The sequence below is a fragment of the Oryzias latipes genome, chromosome 12 (assembly GCF_053564925.1).
Source record: "Oryzias latipes strain Hd-rR chromosome 12, Olatipes_Hd-rR_3.1".
Taxonomy (NCBI): Eukaryota; Metazoa; Chordata; class Actinopteri; order Beloniformes; family Adrianichthyidae; genus Oryzias; species Oryzias latipes.
The window spans coordinates 11,206,994-11,224,699 of record NC_136248.1 but is presented as its reverse complement, the minus strand read 5'-3'; positions in this window follow the sequence as shown (position 1 = coordinate 11,224,699).

The following is a 17,706-nucleotide window of genomic DNA, read 5'->3' as shown; positions in this document are numbered from 1 at the left end:
GGCTCAAATTCTGACTGTTTTGACACTTCAACTTGAAATGTGACCAAAAAACAGCAGTTTTTTAAACTACATATGAGATCTTTGCATTTTGAGCGCGTTTTGGATTCAAAAAACAATTTGTTACTCAAAAGCACTAAAAGTGTCCAAAAAAGCATTTTTGCTCAAATTCTGACTGTTTTGACTTTTGAACTTGAAATGTGACCAAAAACAACAGCTCTTTTTTGAACTTTAGGTGAGATCTTTGCTTTTTGAGTGCGTTTTGGTTTCAAAAATCATTTTGTCACTCAAAAGCACTAAAACTGTCAAAAAAGCATTTTGGCTCAAATTCTGACTGTTTTGACACTTCAACTTGAAATGTGACCAAAAAACAGCTCTTTTTTGAACTACAGATGAGATTTTTGCCTTTTGGCTAAAATTTGAACAGTTTTGACTGTCAACTTGAAATGTGACCAAAAAACAGCAGTTTTTTAAACTACATATGAGATCTTTCCTTTTTGAATGCGTTTTGGTTTCAAAAATCATTTTGTCACTCAAAAGCACTAAAAGTGTCAAAAAAGCATTTTGGCTCAAATTCTGACTGTTTTGACTTTTGAACTTGAAATGTGACCAAAAACAACAGCTCTTTTTTGAACTTTAGGTGAGATCTTTGCTTTTTTAGTGTGTTTTGGTTTCAAAAATCATTTTGTCACTCAAAAGTACTAAAAGTGTCAAAAAGCATTTTGGCTCAAATTCTGACTGTTTTGACACTTCAACTTGAAATGTGACCAAAAAACAGCAGTTTTTTAAACTACATATGAGATCTTTGCATTTTGAGTGCGTTTTGGTTTCAAAAATCATTTTGTTACTCAAAAGCACTAAAAGTGTGAAAAAAGCATTCTGGCCCAAATTCTGACTGTTTTGACTTTTGAACTTGAAATGTGACCAAAAAACTGCTCTTTTTTGAACTACAGATGAGATTTTTGCCTTTTGGCTCAAATTCTGACTGTTTTGACTTTTCAACTTAAAATGTGAACAACAAAAAGCAGTTTTTTAAACTACATATGAGATCTTTGCATTTTGAGTGCGTTTTGGATTCAAAAAACAATTTGTTACTCAAAAGCACTAAAAGTGTCCAAAAAAGCATTTTTGCTCAAATTCTGACTGTTTTGACTTTTGAACTTGAAATGTGACCAAAAACAACAGCTCTTTTTTGAACTTTAGGTGAGATCTTTGCTTTTTGAGTGCGTTTTGGTTTCAAAAATCATTTTGTCACTCAAAAGCACTAAAACTGTCAAAAAAGCTTTTTCGCTCAAATTCTGACTGTTTTGACACTTCAACTTGAAAATGACCAAAAAACAGCAGTTTTTTAAACTACATATGAGATCTTTGCATTTTGAGTGCGTTTTGGTTTCAAAAATCATTTTGTTACTCAAAAGCACTAAAAGTGTGAAAAAAGCATTCTGGCCCAAATTCTGACTGTTTTGACTTTTGAACTTGAAATGTGACCAAAAAACTGCTCTTTTTTGAACTACAGATGAGATTTTTGCCTTTTGGCTCAAATTCTGACTGTTTTGACTTTTCAACTTAAAATGTGAACAACAAAAAGCAGTTTTTTAAACTACATATGAGATCTTTGCATTTTGAGTGCGTTTTGGATTCAAAAATCAATTTGTTACTCAAAAGCACTAAAAGTGTCCAAAAAAGCATTTTTGCTCAAATTCTGACTGTTTTGACTTTTGAACTTGAAATGTGACCAAAAACAACAGCTCTTTTTTGAACTTTAGGTGAGATCTTTGCTTTTTGAGTGCGTTTTGGTTTCAAAAATCATTTTGTCACTCAAAAGCACTAAAACTGTCAAAAAAGCATTTTGGCTCAAATTCTGACTGTTTTGACACTTCAACTTGAAATGTGACCAAAAAACAGCTCTTTTTTGAACTACAGATGAGATTTTTGCCTTTTGGCTAAAATTTGAACAGTTTTGACTGTCAACTTGAAATGTGACCAAAAAACAGCAGTTTTTTTAAACTACATATGAGATCTTTGCTTTTTGAATGCGTTTTGGTTTCAAAAATCATTTTGTCACTCAAAAGCACTAAAAGTGTCAAAAAAGCATTTTGGCTCAAATTCTGACTGTTTTGACACTTCAAATTGAAATGCGACCAAAAAACAGCAGTTTTTTAAACTACATATGAGATCTTTGCATTTTGAGTGCGTTTTGGTTTCAAAAATCATTTTGTTACTCAAAAGAACTAAAAGTGTGAAAAAAGCATTCTGGCCCAAATTCTGACTGTTTTGACTTTTGAACTTGAAATGTGACCAAAAAACTGCTCTTTTTTGAACTACAGATGAGATTTTTGCCTTTTGGCTCAAATTCTGACTGTTTTGACTTTTCAACTTGAAATGTGACCAAAAAACAGCAGTTTTTTAAACTACATATGAGATCTTTGCATTTTGAGTGCGTTTTGGTTTCAAAAATCATTTTGTTACCCAAAAGTACTAAAAGTGTCAAAAAAGCATTTTGGCTCAAATTCTGACTGTTTTGACACTTCAACTTGAAATGTGACCAAAAAACAGCAGTTTTTTAAACTACATATGAGATCTTTGCATTTTGAGTGCGTTTTGGTTTCAAAAATCATTTTGTTACTCAAAAGCACTAAAAGTGTCAAAAAAGCATTTTGGCTCAAATTCTGACTGTTTTAACTTTTGAACTCGAAATGTGATCAAAAGATTGCTCTTTTTCGAACTACAGATGAGATTTTTGCCTTTTGGCTAAAATTTGAACAGTTTTGACTGTCAACTTGAAATGTGACCAAAAAACAGCAGTTTTTTAAACTACATATGAGATCTTTGCATTTTGAGTGCGTTTTGGATTCAAAAATCAATTTGTTACTCAAAAGCACTAAAAGTGTCCAAAAAAGCATTTTTGCTCAAATTCTGACTGTTTTGACTTTTGAACTTGAAATGTGACCAAAAACAACAGCTCTTTTTTGAACTTTAGGTGAGATCTTTGCTTTTTGAGTGCGTTTTGGTTTCAAAAATCATTTTGTCACTCAAAAGCACTAAAACTGTCAAAAAAGCATTTTGGCTCAAATTCTGACTGTTTTGACACTTCAACTTGAAATGTGACCAAAAACAACAGCTCTTTTTTGAACTTTAGGTGAAATCTTTGCTTTTTGAATGCGTTTTGGTTTCAAAAATCATTTTGTCACTCAAAAGCACTAAAAGTGTCAAAAAAGCATTTTGGCTCAAATTCTGACTGTTTTGACTTTTGAACTTGAAATGTGACCAAAAACAACAGCTCTTTTTTGAACTTTAGGTGAGATCTTTGCTTTTTTAGTGTGTTTTGGTTTCAAAAATCATTTTGTCACTCAAAAGTACTAAAAGTGTCAAAAAAGCATTTTGGCTCAAATTCTGACTGTTTTGACACTTCAACTTGAAATGTGACCAAAAAACAGCAGTTTTTTAAACTACATATGAGATCTTTGCATTTTGAGTGCGTTTTGGATTCAAAAAACAATTTGTTACTCAAAAGCACTAAAAGTGTCCAAAAAAGCATTTTTGCTCAAATTCTGACTGTTTTGACTTTTGAACTTGAAATGTGACCAAAAACAACAGCTCTTTTTTGAACTTTAGGTGAGATCTTTGCTTTTTGAGTGCGTTTTGGTTTCAAAAATCATTTTGTCACTCAAAAGCACTAAAACTGTCAAAAAAGCATTTTGGCTCAAATTCTGACTGTTTTGACACTTCAACTTGAAATGTGACCAAAAAACAGCTCTTTTTTGAACTACAGATGAGATTTTTGCCTTTTGGCTAAAATTTGAACAGTTTTGACTGTCAACTTGAAATGTGACCAAAAAACAGCAGTTTTTTAAACTACATATGAGATCTTTCCTTTTTGAATGCGTTTTGGTTTCAAAAATCATTTTGTCACTCAAAAGCACTAAAAGTGTCAAAAAAGCATTTTGGCTCAAATTCTGACTGTTTTGACTTTTGAACTTGAAATGTGACCAAAAACAACAGCTCTTTTTTGAACTTTAGGTGAGATCTTTGCTTTTTTAGTGTGTTTTGGTTTCAAAAATCATTTTGTCACTCAAAAGTACTAAAAGTGTCAAAAAGCATTTTGGCTCAAATTCTGACTGTTTTGACACTTCAACTTGAAATGTGACCAAAAAACAGCAGTTTTTTAAACTACATATGAGATCTTTGCATTTTGAGTGCGTTTTGGTTTCAAAAATCATTTTGTTACTCAAAAGCACTAAAAGTGTGAAAAAAGCATTCTGGCCCAGATTCTGACTGTTTTGACTTTTGAACTTGAAATGTGACCAAAAAACTGCTCTTTTTTGAACTACAGATGAGATTTTTGCCTTTTGGCTCAAATTCTGACTGTTTTGACTTTTCAACTTAAAATGTGAACAACAAAAAGCAGTTTTTTAAACTACATATGAGATCTTTGCATTTTGAGTGCGTTTTGGATTCAAAAAACAATTTGTTACTCAAAAGCACTAAAAGTGTCCAAAAAAGCATTTTTGCTCAAATTCTGACTGTTTTGACTTTTGAACTTGAAATGTGACCAAAAACAACAGCTCTTTTATGAACTTTAGGTGAGATCTTTGCTTTTTTAGTGCGTTTTGGTTTCAAAAATCATTTTGTCACTCAAAAGCACTAAAACTGTCAAAAAAGCATTTTGGCTCAAATTCTGACTGTTTTGACACTTCAACTTGAAATGTGACCAAAAAACAGCTCTTTTTTGAACTACAGATGAGATTTTTGCCTTTTGGCTAAAATTTGAACAGTTTTGACTGTCAACTTGAAATGTGACCAAAAAACAGCAGTTTTTTAAACTACATATGAGATCTTTGCATTTTGAGTGCGTTTTGGTTTCAAAAATCATTTTGTTACTCAAAAGTACTAAAAGTGTCAAAAAAGCATTTTGGCTCAAATTCTGACTGTTTTGACTTTTGAACTTGAAATGTGACCAAAAACAACAGCTCTTTTTTGAACTTTAGGTGAGATCTTTGCTTTTTGAGTGCGTTTTGGTTTCAAAAATCATTTTGTCACTCAAAAGCACTAAAACTGTCAAAAAAGCTTTTTCGCTCAAATTCTGACTGTTTTGACACTTCAACTTGAAATGTGACCAAAAAACAGCAGTTTTTTAAACTACATATGAGATCTTTGCATTTTGAGTGCGTTTTGGTTTCAAAAATCATTTTGTTACTCAAAAGCACTAAAAGTGTGAAAAAAGCATTCTGGCCCAAATTCTGACTGTTTTGACTTTTGAACTTGAAATGTGACCAAAAAACTGCTCTTTTTTGAACTACAGATGAGATTTTTGCCTTTTGGCTCAAATTCTGACTGTTTTGACTTTTCAACTTAAAATGTGAACAAAAAAACAGCAGTTTTTTAAACTACATATGAGATCTTTGCATTTTGAGTGCGTTTTGGATTCAAAAAACAATTTGTTACTCAAAAGCACTAAAAGTGTCCAAAAAAGCATTTTTGCTCAAATTCTGACTGTTTTGACTTTTGAACTTGAAATGTGACCAAAAACAACAGCTCTTTTTTGAACTTTAGGTGAGATCTTTGCTTTTTGAGTGCGTTTTGGTTTCAAAAATCATTTTGTCACTCAAAAGTACTAAAAGTGTCAAAAAAGCATTTTGGCTCAAATTCTGACTGTTTTGACACTTCAACTTGAAATGTGACCAAAAAACAGCAGTTTTTTAAACTACATATGAGATCTTTGCATTTTGAGTGCGTTTTGGATTCAAAAAACAATTTGTTACTCAAAAGCACTAAAAGTGTCCAAAAAAGCATTTTTGCTCAAATTCTGACTGTTTTGACTTTTGAACTTGAAATGTGACCAAAAACAACAGCTCTTTTTTGAACTTTAGGTGAGATCTTTGCTTTTTGAGTGCGTTTTGGTTTCAAAAATCATTTTGTCACACTAAAACTGTCAAAAAAGCATTTTGGCTCAAATTCTGACTGTTTTGACACTTCAACTTGAAATGTGACCAAAAAACAGCTCTTTTTTGAACTACAGATGAGATTTTTGCCTTTTGGCTAAAATTTGAACAGTTTTGACTGTCAACTTGAAATGTGACCAAAAAACAGCAGTTCTTTAAACTACATATGAGATCTTTCCTTTTTGAATGCGTTTTGGTTTCAAAAATCATTTTGTCACTCAAAAGCACTAAAAGTGTCAAAAAAGCATTTTGGCTCAAATTCTGACTGTTTTGACTTTTGAACTTGAAATGTGACCAAAAAACAGCAGTTTTTTAAACTACATATGAGATCTTTGCATTTTGAGTGCGTTTTGGATTCAAAAAACAATTTGTTACTCAAAAGCACTAAAAGTGTCCAAAAAAGCATTTTTGCTCAAATTCTGACTGTTTTGACTTTTGAACTTGAAATGTGACCAAAAACAACAGCTCTTTTATGAACTTTAGGTGAGATCTTTGCTTTTTTAGTGCGTTTTGGTTTCAAAAATCATTTTGTCACTCAAAAGCACTAAAACTGTCAAAAAAGCATTTTGGCTCAAATTCTGACTGTTTTGACACTTCAACTTGAAATGTGACCAAAAAACAGCTCTTTTTTGAACTACAGATGAGATTTTTGCCTTTTGGCTAAAATTTGAACAGTTTTGACTGTCAACTTGAAATGTGACCAAAAAACAGCAGTTTTTTAAACTACATATGAGATCTTTGCATTTTGAGTGCGTTTTGGTTTCAAAAATCATTTTGTTACTCAAAAGTACTAAAAGTGTCAAAAAAGCATTTTGGCTCAAATTCTGACTGTTTTGACTTTTGAACTTGAAATGTGACCAGAAACAACAGCTCTTTTTTGAACTTTAGGTGAGATCTTTGCTTTTTGAGTGCGTTTTGGTTTCAAAAATCATTTTGTCACTCAAAAGCACTAAAACTGTCAAAAAAGCTTTTTCGCTCAAATTCTGACTGTTTTGACACTTCAACTTGAAATGTGACCAAAAAACAGCAGTTTTTTAAACTACATATGAGATCTTTGCATTTTGAGTGCGTTTTGGTTTCAAAAATCATTTTGTTACTCAAAAGCACTAAAAGTGTGAAAAAAGCATTCTGGCCCAAATTCTGACTGTTTTGACTTTTGAACTTGAAATGTGACCAAAAAACTGCTCTTTTTTGAACTACAGATGAGATTTTTGCCTTTTGGCTCAAATTCTGACTGTTTTGACTTTTCAACTTAAAATGTGAACAAAAAAACAGCAGTTTTTTAAACTACATATGAGATCTTTGCATTTTGAGTGCGTTTTGGATTCAAAAAACAATTTGTTACTCAAAAGCACTAAAAGTGTCCAAAAAAGCATTTTTGCTCAAATTCTGACTGTTTTGACTTTTGAACTTGAAATGTGACCAAAAACAACAGCTCTTTTTTGAACTTTAGGTGAGATCTTTGCTTTTTGAGTGCGTTTTGGTTTCAAAAATCATTTTGTCACTCAAAAGCACTAAAACTGTCAAAAAAGCATTTTGGCTCAAATTCTGACTGTTTTGACACTTCAACTTGAAATGTGACCAAAAAACAGCTCTTTTTTGAACTACAGATGAGATTTTTGCCTTTTGGCTAAAATTTGAACAGTTTTGACTGTCAACTTGAAATGTGACCAAAAAACAGCAGTTTTTTAAACTACATATGAGATCTTTGCTTTTTGAATGCGTTTTGGTTTCAAAAATCATTTTGTCACTCAAAAGCACTAAAAGTGTCAAAAAAGCATTTTGGCTCAAATTCTGACTGTTTTGACACTTCAAATTGAAATGTGACCAAAAAACAGCAGTTTTTTAAACTACATATGAGATCTTTGCATTTTGAGTGCGTTTTGGTTTCAAAAATCATTTTGTTACTCAAAAGCACTAAAAGTGTGAAAAAAGCATTCTGGCCCAAATTCTGACTGTTTTGACTTTTGAACTTGAAATGTGACCAAAAAACTGCTCTTTTTTGAACTACAGATGAGATTTTTGCCTTTTGGCTCAAATTCTGACTGTTTTGACTTTTCAACTTAAAATGTGAACAAAAAAAAGCAGTTTTTTAAACTACATATGAGATCTTTGCTTTTTTAGTGTGTTTTGGTTTCAAAAATCATTTTGTCACTCAAAAGTACTAAAAGTGTCAAAAAAGCATTTTGGCTCAAATTCTGACTGTTTTGACACTTCAACTTGAAATGTGACCAAAAAACAGCAGTTTTTTAAACTACATATGAGATCTTTGCATTTTGAGTGCGTTTTGGTTTCAAAAATCATTTTGTTACCCAAAAGTACTAAAAGTGTCAAAAAAGCATTTTGGCTCAAATTCTGACTGTTTTGACACTTCAACTTGAAATGTGACCAAAAAACAGCAGTTTTTTAAACTACATATGAGATCTTTGCATTTTGAGTGCGTTTTGGTTTCAAAAATCATTTTGTTACTCAAAAGCACTAAAAGTGTCAAAAAAGCATTTTGGCTCAAATTCTGACTGTTTTGACTTTTGAACTCGAAATGTGATCAAAAGATTGCTCTTTTTCGAACTACAGATGAGATTTTTGCCTTTTGGCTAAAATTTGAACAGTTTTGACTGTCAACTTGAAATGTGACCAAAAAACAGCAGTTTTTTAAACTACATATGAGATCTTTGCATTTTGAGTGCGTTTTGGATTCAAAAATCAATTTGTTACTCAAAAGCACTAAAAGTGTCCAAAAAAGCATTTTGGCTCAAATTCTGACTGTTTTGACTTTTGAACTTGAAATGTGACCAAAAACAACAGCTCTTTTTTGAACTTTAGGTGAGATCTTTGCTTTTTTAGTGTGTTTTGGTTTCAAAAATCATTTTGTCACTCAAAAGTACTAAAAGTGTCAAAAAGCATTTTGGCTCAAATTCTGACTGTTTTGACACTTCAACTTGAAATGTGACCAAAAAACAGCAGTTTTTTAAACTACATATGAGATCTTTGCATTTTGAGTGCGTTTTGGTTTCAAAAATCATTTTGTTACTCAAAAGCACTAAAAGTGTGAAAAAAGCATTCTGGCCCAAATTCTGACTGTTTTGACTTTTGAACTTGAAATTTGACCAAAAAACTGCTCTTTTTTGAACTACAGATGAGATTTTTGCCTTTTGGCTCAAATTCTGACTGTTTTGACTTTTCAACTTAAAATGTGAACAACAAAAAGCAGTTTTTTAAACTACATATGAGATCTTTGCATTTTGAGTGCGTTTTGGATTCAAAAAACAATTTGTTACTCAAAAGCACTAAAAGTGTCCAAAAAAGCATTTTTGCTCAAATTCTGACTGTTTTGACTTTTGAACTTGAAATGTGACCAAAAACAACAGCTCTTTTTTGAACTTTAGGTGAGATCTTTGCTTTTTGAGTGCGTTTTGGTTTCAAAAATCATTTTGTCACTCAAAAGCACTAAAACTGTCAAAAAAGCATTTTGGCTCAAATTCTGACTGTTTTGACTTTTGAACTTGAAATGTGACCAAAAAACTGCTCTTTTTTGAACTACAGATGAGATTTTTGCCTTTTGGCTCAAATTCTGACTGTTTTGACTTTTCAACTTGAAATGTGACCAAAAAACAGCAGTTTTTTAAACTACATATGAGATCTTTGCATTTTGAGTGCGTTTTGGTTTCAAAAATCATTTTGTTACCCAAAAGTACTAAAAGTGTCAAAAAAGCATTTTGGCTCAAATTCTGACTGTTTTGACACTTCAACTTGAAATGTGACCAAAAAACAGCAGTTTTTTAAACTACATATGAGATCTTTGCATTTTGAGTGCGTTTTGGTTTCAAAAATCATTTTGTTACTCAAAAGCACTAAAAGTGTCAAAAAAGCATTTTGGCTCAAATTCTGACTGTTTTAACTTTTGAACTCGAAATGTGATCAAAAGATTGCTCTTTTTCGAACTACAGATGAGATTTTTGCCTTTTGGCTAAAATTTGAACAGTTTTGACTGTCAACTTGAAATGTGACCAAAAAACAGCAGTTTTTTAAACTACATATGAGATCTTTGCATTTTGAGTGCGTTTTGGATTCAAAAATCAATTTGTTACTCAAAAGCACTAAAAGTGTCCAAAAAAGCATTTTTGCTCAAATTCTGACTGTTTTGACTTTTGAACTTGAAATGTGACCAAAAACAACAGCTCTTTTTTGAACTTTAGGTGAGATCTTTGCTTTTTGAGTGCGTTTTGGTTTCAAAAATCATTTTGTCACTCAAAAGCACTAAAACTGTCAAAAAAGCATTTTGGCTCAAATTCTGACTGTTTTGACACTTCAACTTGAAATGTGACCAAAAACAACAGCTCTTTTTTGAACTTTAGGTGAAATCTTTGCTTTTTGAATGCGTTTTGGTTTCAAAAATCATTTTGTCACTCAAAAGCACTAAAAGTGTCAAAAAAGCATTTTGGCTCAAATTCTGACTGTTTTGACTTTTGAACTTGAAATGTGACCAAAAACAACAGCTCTTTTTTGAACTTTAGGTGAGATCTTTGCTTTTTTAGTGTGTTTTGGTTTCAAAAATCATTTTGTCACTCAAAAGTACTAAAAGTGTCAAAAAAGCATTTTGGCTCAAATTCTGACTGTTTTGACACTTCAACTTGAAATGTGACCAAAAAACAGCAGTTTTTTAAACTACATATGAGATCTTTGCATTTTGAGTGCGTTTTGGATTCAAAAAACAATTTGTTACTCAAAAGCACTAAAAGTGTCCAAAAAAGCATTTTTGCTCAAATTCTGACTGTTTTGACTTTTGAACTTGAAATGTGACCAAAAACAACAGCTCTTTTTTGAACTTTAGGTGAGATCTTTGCTTTTTGAGTGCGTTTTGGTTTCAAAAATCATTTTGTCACTCAAAAGCACTAAAACTGTCAAAAAAGCATTTTGGCTCAAATTCTGACTGTTTTGACACTTCAACTTGAAATGTGACCAAAAAACAGCTCTTTTTTGAACTACAGATGAGATTTTTGCCTTTTGGCTAAAATTTGAACAGTTTTGACTGTCAACTTGAAATGTGACCAAAAAACAGCAGTTTTTTAAACTACATATGAGATCTTTCCTTTTTGAATGCGTTTTGGTTTCAAAAATCATTTTGTCACTCAAAAGCACTAAAAGTGTCAAAAAAGCATTTTGGCTCAAATTCTGACTGTTTTGACTTTTGAACTTGAAATGTGACCAAAAACAACAGCTCTTTTTTGAACTTTAGGTGAGATCTTTGCTTTTTTAGTGTGTTTTGGTTTCAAAAATCATTTTGTCACTCAAAAGTACTAAAAGTGTCAAAAAGCATTTTGGCTCAAATTCTGACTGTTTTGACACTTCAACTTGAAATGTGACCAAAAAACAGCAGTTTTTTAAACTACATATGAGATCTTTGCATTTTGAGTGCGTTTTGGTTTCAAAAATCATTTTGTTACTCAAAAGCACTAAAAGTGTGAAAAAAGCATTCTGGCCCAAATTCTGACTGTTTTGACTTTTGAACTTGAAATGTGACCAAAAAACTGCTCTTTTTTGAACTACAGATGAGATTTTTGCCTTTTGGCTCAAATTCTGACTGTTTTGACTTTTCAACTTAAAATGTGAACAACAAAAAGCAGTTTTTTAAACTACATATGAGATCTTTGCATTTTGAGTGCGTTTTGGATTCAAGAACAATTTGTTACTCAAAAGCACTAAAAGTGTCCAAAAAAGCATTTTTGCTCAAATTCTGACTGTTTTGACTTTTGAACTTGAAATGTGAGCAAAAACAACAGCTCTTTTATGAACTTTAGGTGAGATCTTTGCTTTTTTAGTGCGTTTTGGTTTCAAAAATCATTTTGTCACTCAAAAGCACTAAAACTGTCAAAAAAGCATTTTGGCTCAAATTCTGACTGTTTTGACACTTCAACTTGAAATGTGACCAAAAAACAGCTCTTTTTTGAACTACAGATGAGATTTTTGCCTTTTGGCTAAAATTTGAACAGTTTTGACTGTCAACTTGAAATGTGACCAAAAAACAGCAGTTTTTTAAACTACATATGAGATCTTTGCATTTTGAGTGCGTTTTGGTTTCAAAAATCATTTTGTTACTCAAAAGTACTAAAAGTGTCAAAAAAGCATTTTGGCTCAAATTCTGACTGTTTTGACTTTTGAACTTGAAATGTGACCAAAAACAACAGCTCTTTTTTGAACTTTAGGTGAGATCTTTGCTTTTTGAGTGCGTTTTGGTTTCAAAAATCATTTTGTCACTCAAAAGCACTAAAACTGTCAAAAAAGCTTTTTCGCTCAAATTCTGACTGTTTTGACACTTCAACTTGAAATGTGACCAAAAAACAGCAGTTTTTTAAACTACATATGAGATCTTTGCATTTTGAGTGCGTTTTGGTTTCAAAAATCATTTTGTTACTCAAAAGCACTAAAAGTGTGAAAAAAGCATTCTGGCCCAAATTCTGACTGTTTTGACTTTTGAACTTGAAATGTGACCAAAAAACTGCTCTTTTTTGAACTAGAGATGAGATTTTTGCCTTTTGGCTCAAATTCTGACTGTTTTGACTTTTCAACTTAAAATGTGAACAAAAAAACAGCAGTTTTTTAAACTACATATGAGATCTTTGCATTTTGAGTGCGTTTTGGATTCAAAAAACAATTTGTTACTCAAAAGCACTAAAAGTGTCCAAAAAAGCATTTTTGCTCAAATTCTGACTGTTTTGACTTTTGAACTTGAAATGTGACCAAAAACAACAGCTCTTTTTTGAACTTTAGGTGAGATCTTTGCTTTTTGAGTGCGTTTTGGTTTCAAAAATCATTTTGTCACTCAAAAGCACTAAAACTGTCAAAAAAGCATTTTGGCTCAAATTCTGACTGTTTTGACACTTCAACTTGAAATGTGACCAAAAAACAGCTCTTTTTTGAACTACAGATGAGATTTTTGCCTTTTGGCTCAAATTTGAACAGTTTTGACTGTCAACTTGAAATGTGACCAAAAAACAGCAGTTTTTTAAACTACATATGAGATCTTTGCATTTTGAGTGCGTTTTGGTTTCAAAAATCATTTTGTTACTCAAAAGTACTAAAAGTGTCAAAAAAGCATTTTGGCTCAAATTCTGACTGTTTTGACTTTTGAACTTGAAATGTGACCAAAAACAACAGCTCTTTTTTGAACTTTAGGTGAGATCTTTGCTTTTTGAGTGCGTTTTGGTTTCAAAAATCATTTTGTCACTCAAAAGCACTAAAACTGTCAAAAAAGCTTTTTCGCTCAAATTCTGACTGTTTTGACACTTCAACTTGAAATGTGACCAAAAAACAGCAGTTTTTTAAACTACATATGAGATCTTTGCATTTTGAGTGCGTTTTGGTTTCAAAAATCATTTTGTTACTCAAAAGCACTAAAAGTGTGAAAAAAGCATTCTGGCCCAAATTCTGACTGTTTTGACTTTTGAACTTGAAATGTGACCAAATAACTGCTCTTTTTTGAACTACAGATGAGATTTTTGCCTTTTGGCTCAAATTCTGACTGTTTTGACTTTTCAACTTAAAATGTGAACAACAAAAAGCAGTTTTTTAAACTACATATGAGATCTTTGCATTTTGAGTGCGTTTTGGATTCAAAAAACAATTTGTTACTCAAAAGCACTAAAAGTGTCCAAAAAAGCATTTTTGCTCAAATTCTGACTGTTTTGACTTTTGAACTTGAAATGTGACCAAAAACAACAGCTCTTTTTTGAACTTTAGGTGAGATCTTTGCTTTTTGAGTGCGTTTTGGTTTCAAAAATCATTTTGTCACTCAAAAGCACTAAAACTGTCAAAAAAGCATTTTGGCTCAAATTCTGACTGTTTTGACTTTTGAACTTGAAATGTGACCAAAAAACTGCTCTTTTTTGAACTACAGATGAGATTTTTGCCTTTTGGCTCAAATTCTGACTGTTTTGACTTTTCAACTTGAAATGTGACCAAAAAACAGCAGTTTTTTAAACTACATATGAGATCTTTGCATTTTGAGTGCGTTTTGGTTTCAAAAATCATTTTGTTACCCAAAAGTACTAAAAGTGTCAAAAAAGCATTTTGGCTCAAATTCTGACTGTTTTGACACTTCAACTTGAAATGTGACCAAAAAACAGCAGTTTTTTAAACTACATATGAGATCTTTGCATTTTGAGTGCGTTTTGGTTTCAAAAATCATTTTGTTACTCAAAAGCACTAAAAGTGTCAAAAAAGCATTTTGGCTCAAATTCTGACTGTTTTAACTTTTGAACTCGAAATGTGATCAAAAGATTGCTCTTTTTCGAACTACAGATGAGATTTTTGCCTTTTGGCTAAAATTTGAACAGTTTTGACTGTCAACTTGAAATGTGACCAAAAAACAGCAGTTTTTTAAACTACATATGAGATCTTTGCATTTTGAGTGCGTTTTGGATTCAAAAATCAATTTGTTACTCAAAAGCACTAAAAGTGTCCAAAAAAGCATTTTTGCTCAAATTCTGACTGTTTTGACTTTTGAACTTGAAATGTGACCAAAAACAACAGCTCTTTTTTGAACTTTAGGTGAGATCTTTGCTTTTTGAGTGCGTTTTGGTTTCAAAAATCATTTTGTCACTCAAAAGCACTAAAACTGTCAAAAAAGCATTTTGGCTCAAATTCTGACTGTTTTGACACTTCAACTTGAAATGTGACCAAAAACAACAGCTCTTTTTTGAACTTTAGGTGAAATCTTTGCTTTTTGAATGCGTTTTGGTTTCAAAAATCATTTTGTCACTCAAAAGCACTAAAAGTGTCAAAAAAGCATTTTGGCTCAAATTCTGACTGTTTTGACTTTTGAACTTGAAATGTGACCAAAAACAACAGCTCTTTTTTGAACTTTAGGTGAGATCTTTGCTTTTTTAGTGTGTTTTGGTTTCAAAAATCATTTTGTCACTCAAAAGTACTAAAAGTGTCAAAAAAGCATTTTGGCTCAAATTCTGACTGTTTTGACACTTCAACTTGAAATGTGACCAAAAAACAGCAGTTTTTTAAACTACATATGAGATCTTTGCATTTTGAGTGCGTTTTGGATTCAAAAAACAATTTGTTACTCAAAAGCACTAAAAGTGTCCAAAAAAGCATTTTTGCTCAAATTCTGACTGTTTTGACTTTTGAACTTGAAATGTGACCAAAAACAACAGCTCTTTTTTGAACTTTAGGTGAGATCTTTGCTTTTTGAGTGCGTTTTGGTTTCAAAAATCATTTTGTCACTCAAAAGCACTAAAACTGTCAAAAAAGCATTTTGGCTCAAATTCTGACTGTTTTGACACTTCAACTTGAAATGTGACCAAAAAACAGCTCTTTTTTGAACTACAGATGAGATTTTTGCCTTTTGGCTAAAATTTGAACAGTTTTGACTGTCAACTTGAAATGTGACCAAAAAACAGCAGTTTTTTAAACTACATATGAGATCTTTCCTTTTTGAATGCGTTTTGGTTTCAAAAATCATTTTGTCACTCAAAAGCACTAAAAGTGTCAAAAAAGCATTTTGGCTCAAATTCTGACTGTTTTGACTTTTGAACTTGAAATGTGACCAAAAACAACAGCTCTTTTTTGAACTTTAGGTGAGATCTTTGCTTTTTTAGTGTGTTTTGGTTTCAAAAATCATTTTGTCACTCAAAAGTACTAACAGTGTCAAAAAGCATTTTGGCTCAAATTCTGACTGTTTTGACACTTCAACTTGAAATGTGACCAAAAAACAGCAGTTTTTTAAACTACATATGAGATCTTTGCATTTTGAGTGCGTTTTGGTTTCAAAAATCATTTTGTTACTCAAAAGCACTAAAAGTGTGAAAAAAGCATTCTGGCCCAAATTCTGACTGTTTTGACTTTTGAACTTGAAATGTGACCAAAAAACTGCTCTTTTTTGAACTACAGATGAGATTTTTGCCTTTTGGCTCAAATTCTGACTGTTTTGACTTTTCAACTTAAAATGTGAACAACAAAAAGCAGTTTTTTAAACTACATATGAGATCTTTGCATTTTGAGTGCGTTTTGGATTCAAAAAACAATTTGTTACTCAAAAGCACTAAAAGTGTCCAAAAAAGCATTTTTGCTCAAATTCTGACTGTTTTGACTTTTGAACTTGAAATGTGAGCAAAAACAACAGCTCTTTTATGAACTTTAGGTGAGATCTTTGCTTTTTTAGTGCGTTTTGGTTTCAAAAATCATTTTGTCACTCAAAAGCACTAAAACTGTCAAAAAAGCATTTTGGCTCAAATTCTGACTGTTTTGACACTTCAACTTGAAATGTGACCAAAAAACAGCTCTTTTTTGAACTACAGATGAGATTTTTGCCTTTTGGCTAAAATTTGAACAGTTTTGACTGTCAACTTGAAATGTGACCAAAAAACAGCAGTTTTTTAAACTACATATGAGATCTTTGCATTTTGAGTGCGTTTTGGTTTCAAAAATCATTTTGTTACTCAAAAGTACTAAAAGTGTCAAAAAAGCATTTTGGCTCAAATTCTGACTGTTTTGACTTTTGAACTTGAAATGTGACCAAAAACAACAGCTCTTTTTTGAACTTTAGGTGAGATCTTTGCTTTTTGAGTGCGTTTTGGTTTCAAAAATCATTTTGTCACTCAAAAGCACTAAAACTGTCAAAAAAGCTTTTTCGCTCAAATTCTGACTGTTTTGACACTTCAACTTGAAATGTGACCAAAAAACAGCAGTTTTTTAAACTACATATGAGATCTTTGCATTTTGAGTGCGTTTTGGATTCAAAAAACAATTTGTTACTCAAAAGCACTAAAAGTGTCCAAAAAAGCATTTTTGCTCAAATTCTGACTGTTTTGACTTTTGAACTTGAAATGTGACCAAAAACAACAGCTCTTTTTTGAACTTTAGGTGAGATCTTTGCTTTTTGAGTGCGTTTTGGTTTCAAAAATCATTTTGTCACTCAAAAGCACTAAAACTGTCAAAAAAGCATTTTGGCTCAAATTCTGACTGTTTTGACACTTCAACTTGAAATGTGACCAAAAAACAGCTCTTTTTTGAACTACAAATGAGATTTTTGCCTTTTGGCTAAAATTTGAACAGTTTTGACTGTCAACTTGAAATGTGACCAAAAAACAGCAGTTTTTTAAACTACATATGAGATCTTTCCTTTTTGAATGCGTTTTGGTTTCAAAAATCATTTTGTCACTCAAAAGCACTAAAAGTGTCAAAAAAGCATTTTGGCTCAAATTCTGACTGTTTTGACTTTTGAACTTGAAATGTGACCAAAAACAACAGCTCTTTTTTGAACTTTAGGTGAGATCTTTGCTTTTTTAGTGTGTTTTGGTTTCAAAAATCATTTTGTCACTCAAAAGTACTAAAAGTGTCAAAAAGCATTTTGGCTCAAATTCTGACTGTTTTGACACTTCAACTTGAAATGTGACCAAAAAACAGCAGTTTTTTAAACTACATATGAGATCTTTGCATTTTGAGTGCGTTTTGGTTTCAAAAATCATTTTGTTACTCAAAAGCACTAAAAGTGTGAAAAAAGCATTCTGGCCCAGATTCTGACTGTTTTGACTTTTGAACTTGAAATGTGACCAAAAAACTGCTCTTTTTTGAACTACAGATGAGATTTTTGCCTTTTGGCTCAAATTCTGACTGTTTTGACTTTTCAACTTAAAATGTGAACAACAAAAAGCAGTTTTTTAAACTACATATGAGATCTTTGCATTTTGAGTGCGTTTTGGATTCAAAAAACAATTTGTTACTCAAAAGCACTAAAAGTGTCCAAAAAAGCATTTTT